Genomic DNA, 12,969 nt, shown 5'->3' with positions numbered 1-12,969 from the left:
TTGTCCACGATCGCAGAGAGTCTTCGTACAGTGAAGTTCTTTGAGACCAGGACAGAGCCTCCAGGTAATTCACAAACAGCTTTACATCAACTGTCCAACACAGAGCACTGACATTAAACTGTTTATGTTCAGTATATCAGAAAAGTGTCATAATAGAAGTAATCAGCATCGAACATGTAAAAAAGTACATTTATTAATAATCATAATAAAGATATTTCTAATGATATCGTAAATTAAGGTTTTAAAAATGTCAAAAATGTAATAGTATGTTAAGCTGTTACAATTGAAACCAAAATAATCACAGTCTAACATGCTGTCAGTAATTTAAAAATGTCGTACTGTAGCATGTGGTCACAAATGCCACACAAACATCTTAGTGTAGTGTGTAGTCAAAAAAGTCATACTGTATTAAAGTAGTAGAATATTGATCATTTTTCTTTCGTATGTTTCTCTTTGATTTTCTCCAGGTGTCACAACATCGTCCACGATCGCTGAGACGACGTCCACGATCGGAGAGACATTGTTGAGGATGAGGGAGACATCGTCCTCGATCAGAGACATTGTCCGTGACTCGTGTGACTCGGTCCCCGATAAGTCGGCATTGCGTTCATGGAGACATTGTCGATGATCGCAGAGACTTTGTCTATAATCTCAGAGACATTGTCCACGATCGCAGAGACGTCGTCCACGATCACAGAAGACCAGGTGTCACCACTTCGTCCACGCCATCGTCCACGATCGCTGAGCCTTCGTCCACGATTGGAGAGACATTGTTGAGGATGAGGGAGACATCGTCCACAATCAGAGACATTGTCCATGATCGCAGAGACCTTGTCAAAGATGAGAGAGACGTTGTCCATGGTCAGAAACATTGTCTCTGCTTCGCAGAGCTCTGCGCAAGAATCGGTAGTGACACTGTGGTTCCTCGATTCGACGGCATGACCGCGATCAGCTGACATTGTTAATGATCACAGAGAAACAGTCTATCATCAGAGACTTGGTCCACGATCACAGACACATTGTCAATGATTGCAGAGACTTTGTCCATAATCTCAGAGACATTGTCCGCGATCACAGAGACGTAGTCCACGATCACAGAAGACCGGGTGTCACCACTTCGTCCACGCCATCGTCCACGATCGCTGAGCCTTCGTCCACGATCGGCGAGACATTGTTGAGGATGAGGGAGACATCGTCCTCGATCAGAGACATTGTCCGTGACTCGTGGTGACTCGGTCCCCGATAAGTCGGCATTGCCGGCGTTCATGGAGACATTGTCGATGATCGCAGAGACTTTGTCTATAATCTCAGAGACATTGTCCTCGATCGCAGAGACGTTGTCCACGATCGCAGAGAGTCTTCGTACAGTGAAGTTCTTTGAGACCAGGACAGAGGCCTCCAGGTAATTCACAAACAGCTTTACATCAACTGTCCAACACAGAGCACTGACATTAAACTGTTTATGTTCAGTATATCAGAAAAGTGTCATAATAGAAGTAATCAGCATCGAACATGTAAAAAAGTACATTTATTAATAATCATAATAAAGATATTTCTAATGATATCGTAAATTAAGGTTTTAAAAATGTCAAAAATGTAATAGTATGTTAAGCTGTTACAATTGAAACCAAAATAAATCACAGTCTAACATGCTGTCAGTAATTTAATAAAAATGTCGTACTGTAGCATGTGGTCACAAATGCCACACAAACATCTTAGTGTAGTGTGTAGTCAAAAAGTCATACTGTATTAAAGTAGTAGAATATTGATCATTTTCTTTCGTATGTTTCTCTTTGATTTTCTCCAGGTGTCACAACATCGTCCGATCGCTGAGACGACGTCCACATCGAGAGACATTGTTGAGGATGAGGGAGACATCGTCCTCGATCAGAGACATTGTCCGTGACTCGTGGTGACTCGGTCCCCGATAAGTCGGCATTGGGCCGGTTCATGGAGACATTGTCGATGATCGCAGAGACTTTGTCTATAATCTCAGAGACATTGTCCACGATCGCAGAGACGTCGTCCACGATCACAGAAGACCAGGTGTCACCACTTCGTCACTCCATCGTCGCTGAGCCTTCGTCCACGATTGGAGAGACATTGTTGAGGATGAGGGAGACATCGTCCACAATCAGAGACATTGTCCATGATCGCAGAGACCTTGTCAAAGATGAGAGAGACGTTGTCCATGGTCAGAAACATTGTCTCTGCTTCGCAGAGCTCTGCGCAAGAATCGGTAGTGACACTGTGGTTCCTCGATTCGACGGCATGACCGCGATCAGCTGACATTGTTAATGATCACAGAGAAACAGTCTATCATCAGAGACTTGGTCCACCGATCACAGACACATTGTCAATGATTGCAGAGACTTTGTCCATAATCTCAGAGACATTGTCCGCGATCACAGAGACGTAGTCCACGATCACAGAAGACCGGGTGTCACCACTTCGTCCACGCCATCGTCCACGATCGCTGAGCCTTCGTCCATCGATCGGAGAGACATTGTTGAGGATGAGGGAGATATCGTCCTCGATCAGAGACATTGTCCGTGACTCGTGGTGACTCGGTCCCCGATAAGTCGGCATTGCCGGCGTTCATGGAGACATTGTCGATGATCGCAGAGACTTTGTCTATAATCTCAGAGACATTGTCCTCGATCGCAGAGACGTTGTCCACGATCGCAGAGAGTCTTCGTACAGTGAAGTTCTTTGAGACCAGGACAGAGGCCTCCAGGTAATTCACAAACAGCTTTACATCAACTGTCCAACACAGAGCACTGACATTAAACTGTTTATGTTCAGTATATCAGAAAAGTGTCATAATAGAAGTAATCAGCATCGAACATGTAAAAAAGTACATTTATTAATAATCATAATAAAGATATTTCTAATGATATCGTAAATTAAGGTTTTAAAAATGTCAAAAATGTAATAGTATGTTAAGCTGTTACAATTGAAACCAAAATAAATCACAGTCTAACATGCTGTCAGTAATTTAATAAAAATGTCGTACTGTAGCATGTGGTCACAAATGCCACACAAACATCTTAGTGTAGTGTGTAGTCAAAAAAGTCATACTGTATTAAAGTAGTAGAATATTGATCATTTTCTTTCGTATGTTTCTCTTTGATTTTCTCCAGGTGTCACAACATCGTCCACGATCGCTGAGACGACGTCCACGATCGGAGAGACATTGTTGAGGATGAGGGAGACATCGTCCTCGATCAGAGACATTGTCCGTGACTTGTGTGACTCGGTCCCCGATAAGTCGGCATTGCGTGGTGCGTTCATGGAGACATTGTCGATGATCGCAGAGACTTTGTCTATAATCTCAGAGACATTGTCCACCGATCGCAGAGACGTCGTCCACAATCACAGAAGACCAGGTGTCACCACTTCGTCCACGCCATCGTCCACGATCGCTGAGCCTTCGTCCACGATTGGAGAGACATTGTTGAGGATGAGGGAGACATCGTCCACAATCAGAGACATTGTCCATGATCGCAGAGACCTTGTCAAAGATGAGAGAGACGTTGTCCATGGTCAGAAACATTGTCTCTGCTTCGCAGAGCTCTGCGCAAGAATCGGTAGTGACACTGTGGTTCCTCGATTCGACGGCATGACCGCGATCAGCTGACATTGTTAATGATCACAGAGAAACAGTCTATCATCAGAGACTTGGTCCACGATCACAGACACATTGTCAATGATTGCAGAGACTTTGTCCATAATCTCAGAGACATTGTCCGCCGATCACAGAGACGTAGTCCACGATCACAGAAGACCGGGTGTCACCACTTCGTCCACGCCATCGTCCACGATCGCTGAGCCTTCGTCCACGATCGGCGAGACATTGTTGAGGATGAGGGAGACATCGTCCTCGATCAGAGACATTGTCCGTGACTCGTGGTGACTCGGTCCCCGATAAGTCGGCATTGCCGGCGTTCATGGAGACATTGTCGATGATCGCAGAGACTTTGTCTATAATCTCAGAGACATTGTCCTCGATCGCAGAGACGTTGTCCACGATCGCAGAGAGTCTTCGTACAGTAAAGTTCTTTGAGACCAGGACAGAGGCCTCCAGGTAATTCACAAACAGCTTTACATCAACTGTCCAACACAGAGCACTGACATTAAACTGTTTATGTTCAGTATATCAGAAAAGTGTCATAATAGAAGTAATCAGCATCGAACATGTAAAAAAGTACATTTATTAATAATCATAATAAAGATATTTCTAATGATATCGTAAATTAAGGTTTTAAAAATGTCAAAAATGTAATAGTATGTTAAGCTGTTACAATTGAAACCAAAATAAATCACAGTCTAACATGCTGTCAGTAATTTAATAAAAATGTCGTACTGTAGCATGTGGTCACAAATGCCACACAAACATCTTAGTGTAGTGTGTAGTCAAAAAAGTCATACTGTATTAAAGTAGTAGAATATTGATCATTTTCTTTCGTATGTTTCTCTTTGATTTTCTCCAGGTGTCACAACATCGTCCACCGATCGCTGAGACGACGTCCACGATCGGAGAGACATTGTTGAGGATGAGGGAGACATCGTCCTCGATCAGAGACATTGTCCGTGACTCGTGGTGACTCGGTCCCCGATAAGTCGGCATTGCCGGCGTTCATGGAGACATTGTCGATGATCGCAGAGACTTTGTCTATAATCTCAGAGACATTGTCCTCGATCGCAGAGACGTTGTCCACGATCGCAGAGAGTCTTCGTACAGTAAAGTTCTTTGAGACCAGGACAGAGGCCTCCAGGTAATTCACAAACAGCTTTACATCAACTGTCCAACACAGAGCACTGACATTAAACTGTTTATGTTCAGTATATCAGAAAAGTGTCATAATAGAAGTAATCAGCATCGAACATGTAAAAAAGTACATTTATTAATAATCATAATAAAGATATTTCTAATGATATCGTAAATTAAGGTTTTAAAAATGTCAAAAATGTAATAGTATGTTAAGCTGTTACAATTGAAACCAAAATAAATCACAGTCTAACATGCTGTCAGTAATTTAATAAAAATGTCGTACTGTAGCATGTGGTCACAAATGCCACACAAACATCTTAGTGTAGTGTGTAGTCAAAAAAGTCATACTGTATTAAAGTAGTAGAATATTGATCATTTTCTTTCGTATGTTTCTCTTTGATTTTCTCCAGGTGTCACAACATCGTCCACGATCGCTGAGACGACGTCCACGATCGGAGAGACATTGTTGAGGATGAGGGAGACATCGTCCTCGATCAGAGACATTGTCCGTGACTTGTGGTGACTCGGTCCCGATAAGTCGGCATTGCGTGTGTGGCGTTCATGGAGACATTGTCGATGATCGCAGAGACTTTGTCTATAATCTCAGAGACATTGTCCACGATCGCAGAGACGTCGTCCACAATCACAGAAGACCAGGTGTCACCACTTCGTCCACGCCATCGTCCACGATCGCTGAGCCTTCGTCCACGATTGGAGAGACATTGTTGAGGATGAGGGAGACATCGTCCACAATCAGAGACATTGTCCATGATCGCAGAGACCTTGTCAAAGATGAGAGAGACGTTGTCCATGGTCAGAAACATTGTCTCTGCTTCGCAGAGCTCTGCGCAAGAATCGGTAGTGACACTGTGGTTCCTCGATTCGACGGCATGACCGCGATCAGCTGACATTGTTAATGATCACAGAGAAACAGTCTATCATCAGAGACTTGGTCCACGATCACAGACACATTGTCAATGATTGCAGAGACTTTGTCCATAATCTCAGAGACATTGTCCGCGATCACAGAGACGTAGTCCACGATCACAGAAGACCGGGTGTCACCACTTCGTCCACGCCATCGTCCACGATCGCTGAGCCTTCGTCCACGATCGGCGAGACATTGTTGAGGATGAGGGAGACATCGTCCTCCGATCAGAGACATTGTCCGTGACTCGTGGTGACTCGGTCCCCGATAAGTCGGCATTGCCGGCGTTCATGGAGACATTGTCGATGATCGCAGAGACTTTGTCTATAATCTCAGAGACATTGTCCTCGATCGCAGAGACGTTGTCCACGATCGCAGAGAGTCTTCGTACAGTAAAGTTCTTTGAGACCAGGACAGAGGCCTCCAGGTAATTCACAAACAGCTTTACATCAACTGTCCAACACAGAGCACTGACATTAAACTGTTTATGTTCAGTATATCAGAAAAGTGTCATAATAGAAGTAATCAGCATCGAACATGTAAAAAAGTACATTTATTAATAATCATAATAAAGATATTTCTAATGATATCGTAAATTAAGGTTTTAAAAATGTCAAAAATGTAATAGTATGTTAAGCTGTTACAATTGAAACCAAAATAAATCACAGTCTAACATGCTGTCAGTAATTTAATAAAAATGTCGTACTGTAGCATGTGGTCACAAATGCCACACAAACATCTTAGTGTAGTGTGTAGTCAAAAAAGTCATACTGTATTAAAGTAGTAGAATATTGATCATTTTCTTTCGTATGTTTCTCTTTGATTTTCTCCAGGTGTCACAACATCGTCCACGATCGCTGAGACGACGTCCACGATCGGAGAGACATTGTTGAGGATGAGGGAGACATCGTCCTCGATCAGAGACATTGTCCGTGACTCGTGGTGACTCGGTCCCCGATTAGTCGGCATTGCCGGCGTTCATGGAGACATTGTCGATGATCGCAGAGACTTTGTCTATAATCTCAGAGACATTGTCCACGATCGCAGAGACGTCGTCCACGATCACAGAAGACCAGGTGTCACCACTTCGTCCACCGCCATTGTCCACGATCGCTGAGCCTTCGTCCACGATTGGAGAGACATTGTTGAGGATGAGGGAGACATCGTCCACAATCAGAGACATTGTCCATGATCGCAGAGACCTTGTCAAAGATGAGAGAGACGTTGTCCATGGTCAGAAACATTGTCTCTGCTTCGCAGAGCTCTGCGCAAGAATCGGTAGTGACACTGTGGTTCCTCGATTCGACGGCATGACCGCGATCAGCTGACATTGTTAATGATCACAGAGAAACAGTCTATCATCAGAGACTTGGTCCACGATCACAGACACATTGTCAATGATTGCAGAGACTTTGTCCATAATCTCAGAGACATTGTCCGCCGATCACAGAGACGTAGTCCACGATCACAGAAGACCGGGTGTCACCACTTCGTCCACGCCATCGTCCACGATCGCTGAGCCTTCGTCCATGATCGGAGAGACATTGTTGAGGATGAGGGAGATATCGTCCTCGATCAGAGACATTGTCCGTGACTCGTGGTGACTCGGTCCCCGATAAGTCGGCATTGCCGGCGTTCATGGAGACATTGTCGATGATCGCAGAGACTTTGTCTATAATCTCAGAGACATTGTCCTCGATCGCAGAGACGTTGTCCACGATCGCAGAGAGTCTTCGTACAGTGAAGTTCTTTGAGACCAGGACAGAGGCCTCCAGGTAATTCACAAACAGCTTTACATCAACTGTCCAACACAGAGCACTGACATTAAACTGTTTATGTTCAGTATATCAGAAAAGTGTCATAATAGAAGTAATCAGCATCGAACATGTAAAAAAGTACATTTATTAATAATCATAATAAAGATATTTCTAATGATATCGTAAATTAAGGTTTTAAAAATGTCAAAATGTAATAGTATGTTAAGCTGTTACAATTGAAACCAAAATAAATCACAGTCTAACATGCTGTCAGTAATTTAATAAAAATGTCGTACTGTAGCATGTGGTCACAAATGCCACACAAACATCTTAGTGTAGTGTGTAGTCAAAAAAGTCATACTGTATTAAAGTAGTAGAATATTGATCATTTTCTTTCGTATGTTTCTCTTTGATTTTCTCCAGGTGTCACAACATCGTCCACGATCGCTGAGACGACGTCCACGATCGGAGAGACATTGTTGAGGATGAGGGAGACATCGTCCTCGATCAGAGACATTGTCCGTGACTTGTGGTGACTCGGTCCCCGATAAGTCGGCATTGCGTGTGTGGCGTTCATGGAGACATTGTCGATGATCGCAGAGACTTTGTCTATAATCTCAGAGACATTGTCCACGATCGCAGAGACGTCGTCCACAATCACAGAAGACCAGGTGTCACCACTTCGTCCACGCCATCGTCCACGATCGCTGAGCCTTCGTCCACGATTGGAGAGACATTGTTGAGGATGAGGGAGACATCGTCCACAATCAGAGACATTGTCCATGATCGCAGAGACCTTGTCAAAGATGAGAGAGACGTTGTCCATGGTCAGAAACATTGTCTCTGCTTCGCAGAGCTCTGCGCAAGAATCGGTAGTGACACTGTGGTTCCTCGATTCGACGGCATGACCGCGATCAGCTGACATTGTTAATGATCACAGAGAAACAGTCTATCATCAGAGACTTGGTCCACGATCACAGACACATTGTCAATGATTGCAGAGACTTTGTCCATAATCTCAGAGACATTGTCCGCGATCACAGAGACGTAGTCCACGATCACAGAAAGACCGGGTGTCACCACTTCGTCCACGCCATCGTCCACGATCGCTGAGCCTTCGTCCACGATCGGCGAGACATTGTTGAGGATGAGGGAGACATCGTCCTCGATCAGAGACATTGTCCGTGACTCGTGGTGACTCGGTCCCCGATAAGTCGGCATTGCCGGCGTTCATGGAGACATTGTCGATGATCGCAGAGACTTTGTCTATAATCTCAGAGACATTGTCCTCGATCGCAGAGACGTTGTCCACGATCGCAGAGAGTCTTCGTACAGTAAAGTTCTTTGAGACCAGGACAGAGGCCTCCAGGTAATTCACAAACAGCTTTACATCAACTGTCCAACACAGAGCACTGACATTAAACTGTTTATGTTCAGTATATCAGAAAAGTGTCATAATAGAAGTAATCAGCATCGAACATGTAAAAAAGTACATTTATTAATAATCATAATAAAGATATTTCTAATGATATCGTAAATTAAGGTTTTAAAAATGTCAAAAATGTAATAGTATGTTAAGCTGTTACAATTGAAACCAAAATAAATCACAGTCTAACATGCTGTCAGTAATTTAATAAAAATGTCGTACTGTAGCATGTGGTCACAAATGCCACACAAACATCTTAGTGTAGTGTGTAGTCAAAAAAGTCATACTGTATTAAAGTAGTAGAATATTGATCATTTTCTTTCGTATGTTTCTCTTTGATTTTCTCCAGGTGTCACAACATCGTCCACGATCGCTGAGACGACGTCCACGATCGGAGAGACATTGTTGAGGATGAGGGAGACATCGTCCTCGATCAGAGACATTGTCCGTGACTCGTGGTGACTCGGTCCCCGATTAGTCGGCATTGCCGGCGTTCATGGAGACATTGTCGATGATCGCAGAGACTTTGTCTATAATCTCAGAGACATTGTCCACGATCGCAGAGACGTCGTCCACGATCACAGAAGACCAGGTGTCACCACTTCGTCCACGCCATTGTCCACGATCGCTGAGCCTTCGTCCACGATTGGAGAGACATTGTTGAGGATGAGGGAGACATCGTCCACAATCAGAGACATTGTCCATGATCGCAGAGACCTTGTCAAAGATGAGAGAGACGTTGTCCATGGTCAGAAACATTGTCTCTGCTTCGCAGAGCTCTGCGCAAGAATCGGTAGTGACACTGTGGTTCCTCGATTCGACGGCATGACCGCGATCAGCTGACATTGTTAATGATCACAGAGAAACAGTCTATCATCAGAGACTTGGTCCACGATCACAGACACATTGTCAATGATTGCAGAGACTTTGTCCATAATCTCAGAGACATTGTCCGCGATCACAGAGACGTAGTCCACGATCACAGAAGACCGGGTGTCACCACTTCGTCCACGCCATCGTCCACGATCGCTGAGCCTTCGTCCATGATCGGAGAGACATTGTTGAGGATGAGGGAGATATCGTCCTCGATCAGAGACATTGTCCGTGACTCGTGGTGACTCGGTCCCCGATAAGTCGGCATTGCCGGCGTTCATGGAGACATTGTCGATGATCGCAGAGACTTTGTCTATAATCTCAGAGACATTGTCCTCGATCGCAGAGACGTTGTCCACGATCGCAGAGAGTCTTCGTACAGTGAAGTTCTTTGAGACCAGGACAGAGGCCTCCAGGTAATTCACAAACAGCTTTACATCAACTGTCCAACACAGAGCACTGACATTAAACTGTTTATGTTCAGTATATCAGAAAAGTGTCATAATAGAAGTAATCAGCATCGAACATGTAAAAAAGTACATTTATTAATAATCATAATAAAGATATTTCTAATGATATCGTAAATTAAGGCTTTAAAAATGTCAAAAATGTAATAGTATGTTAAGCTGTTACAATTGAAACCAAAATAAATCACAGTCTAACATGCTGTCAGTAATTTAATAAAAATGTCGTACTGTAGCATGTGGTCACAAATGCCACACAAACATCTTAGTGTAGTGTGTAGTCAAAAAAGTCATACTGTATTAAAGTAGTAGAATATTGATCATTTTCTTTCGTATGTTTCTCTTTGATTTTCTCCAGGTGTCACAACATCGTCCACGATCGCTGAGACGACGTCCACGATCGGAGAGACATTGTTGAGGATGAGGGAGACATCGTCCTCGATCAGAGACATTGTCCGTGACTTGTGGTGACTCGGTCCCCGATAAGTCGGCATTGCCGGCGTTCATGGAGACATTGTCGATGATCGCAGAGACTTTGTCTATAATCTCAGAGACATTGTCCACGATCGCAGAGACGTCGTCCACGATCACAGAAGACCAGGTGTCACCACTTCGTCCACGCCATCGTCCACGATCGCTGAGCCTTCGTCCACGATTGGAGAGACATTGTTGAGGATGAGGGAGACATCGTCCACAATCAGAGACATTGTCCATGATCGCAGAGACCTTGTCAAAGATGAGAGAGACGTTGTCCATGGTCAGAAACATTGTCTCTGCTTCGCAGAGCTCTGCGCAAGAATCGGTAGTGACACTGTGGTTCCTCGATTCGACGGCATGACCGCGATCAGCTGACATTGTTAATGATCACAGAGAAACAGTCTATCATCAGAGACTTGGTCCACGATCACAGACACATTGTCAATGATTGCAGAGACTTTGTCCATAATCTCAGAGACATTGTCCGCGATCACAGAGACGTAGTCCACGATCACAGAAGACCGGGTGTCACCACTTCGTCCACGCCATCGTCCACGATCGCTGAGCCTTCGTCCACGATCGGCGAGACATTGTTGAGGATGAGGGAGACATCGTCCTCGATCAGAGACATTGTCCGTGACTCGTGGTGACTCGGTCCCCGATAAGTCGGCATTGCCGGCGTTCATGGAGACATTGTCGATGATCGCAGAGACTTTGTCTATAATCTCAGAGACATTGTCCTCGATCGCAGAGACGTTGTCCACGATCGCAGAGAGTCTTCGTACAGTGAAGTTCTTTGAGACCAGGACAGAGGCCTCCAGGTAATTCACAAACAGCTTTACATCAACTGTCCAACACAGAGCACTGACATTAAACTGTTTATGTTCAGTATATCAGAAAAGTGTCATAATAGAAGTAATCAGCATCGAACATGTAAAAAAGTACATTTATTAATAATCATAATAAAGATATTTCTAATGATATCGTAAATTAAGGTTTTAAAAAATGTCAAAAAATGTAATAGTATGTTAAGCTGTTACAATTGAAACCAAAATAAATCACAGTCTAACATGCTGTCAGTAATTTAATAAAAATGTCGTACTGTAGCATGTGGTCACAAATGCCACACAAACATCTTAGTGTAGTGTGTAGTCAAAAAAGTCATACTGTATTAAAGTAGTAGAATATTGATCATTTTCCTTCGTGTGTTTCTCTTTGATTTTCCTCCAGGTGTCACCACTTCGTCCACGATATCGTCCACAATTGCTGAGACGACGTCCATGATCGGAGAGACATTGTTGAGGATGAGGGAGACATCGTCCTCGATCAGAGACATTGTCCGTGACTCGTGGTGACTCGGTCCCCGATAAGTCGGCATTGCCGGCGTTCATGGAGACATTGTCGATGATCGCAGAGACTTTGTCTATAATCTCAGAGACCATTGTCCGCGATCACAGAGACGTCGTCCACGATCGCAGAGACATGGTCCATTGATCGGGAGAGACATTGTTGAGGATGAGGGGAGACATCGTCCACGATCAGAGACATTGTCCACGATTGTAGAAACCTTGTTAAAGACGAGAGAGACATTGTCCCATGCTTCGCAGAGCTCTGCGCACGAATCGGTAGAGACACTGTGGTTCCTCGATTCAACGGCATGACCGCGATCATGGAGACGTTGTCGTTGATCTCAGAGACATTATCTGCAATCACACAGACATTGTCCATGATCACAGAGACTTTGTCCATAATCTCAGAGACATTGTCCACGATCACAGCGACGTAGTCCACGATCACAGTCTCTTTCTACTATGGAGATGTTCTTTGAGGCCAGGACAAAGACCTTAAGGTAATTAAAAGCTTTACTTTAAGTGAGGCCTCAAAATCTGTCATAGTATATTAAGGCATCAAAATGATTTGTGAAATGTAGTTGAGCTCTAATGTTCAATATTTCTCTGTTTTCATGGTTAAACTGTTGATGAGGAATAGGTAGTAGTATATTGATCATTTTCCCTTGTATGTTTGTCCCTTGCCCTTGTCCTCCAGGTGTCAGCACTTCGTCCACGATGTCGTCTACGATCGGAGAGACATTGTTGAGGATGAGGGAGACATTGTCCACAATCAGAGACATTGTCCATGACTCGTGGTGACTTGGTCCCCAATTAGTTGGCATTGCCGGTGTTCAGAGAGACATTGTCCCCTCTCTCTCTCTCTTTTCTCCTTCTTAATCCTCCTTAAGGTGTCAAAAAATGTGAAGAAATGTCATAGTA

At 44.1% G+C, this 12,969-nt stretch overlaps 1 long non-coding RNA gene across 2 annotated transcripts; it reads left to right on the top strand.

Annotated features, from left to right (window-relative positions):
• Window positions 1-613: 613 nt before the first annotated feature.
• On the top strand, window positions 614-8,519 carry LOC127140875 (uncharacterized). 2 transcript variants are annotated; one of them, XR_007811364.1, is made up of 3 exons: window positions 614-1,402; window positions 6,536-6,778; window positions 8,131-8,519. It is a non-coding gene; the product is annotated as an uncharacterized LOC127140875 (long non-coding RNA). The 2 variants fall into 2 exon arrangements; XR_007811365.1 differs by lacking the exon at window positions 614-1,402 and adding an exon at window positions 2,538-2,737.
• The last annotated feature ends 4,450 nt before the right edge of the window (window positions 8,520-12,969 follow it).

Source organism: Lates calcarifer, unplaced genomic scaffold, assembly GCF_001640805.2.
Source record: "Lates calcarifer isolate ASB-BC8 unplaced genomic scaffold, TLL_Latcal_v3 _unitig_5279_quiver_3539, whole genome shotgun sequence".
NCBI classification, from domain to species: domain Eukaryota; kingdom Metazoa; phylum Chordata; class Actinopteri; family Centropomidae; genus Lates; species Lates calcarifer.
Note: the sequence above shows the minus strand (reverse complement) of the source record. Positions and strands in the feature narration are given on the sequence as shown.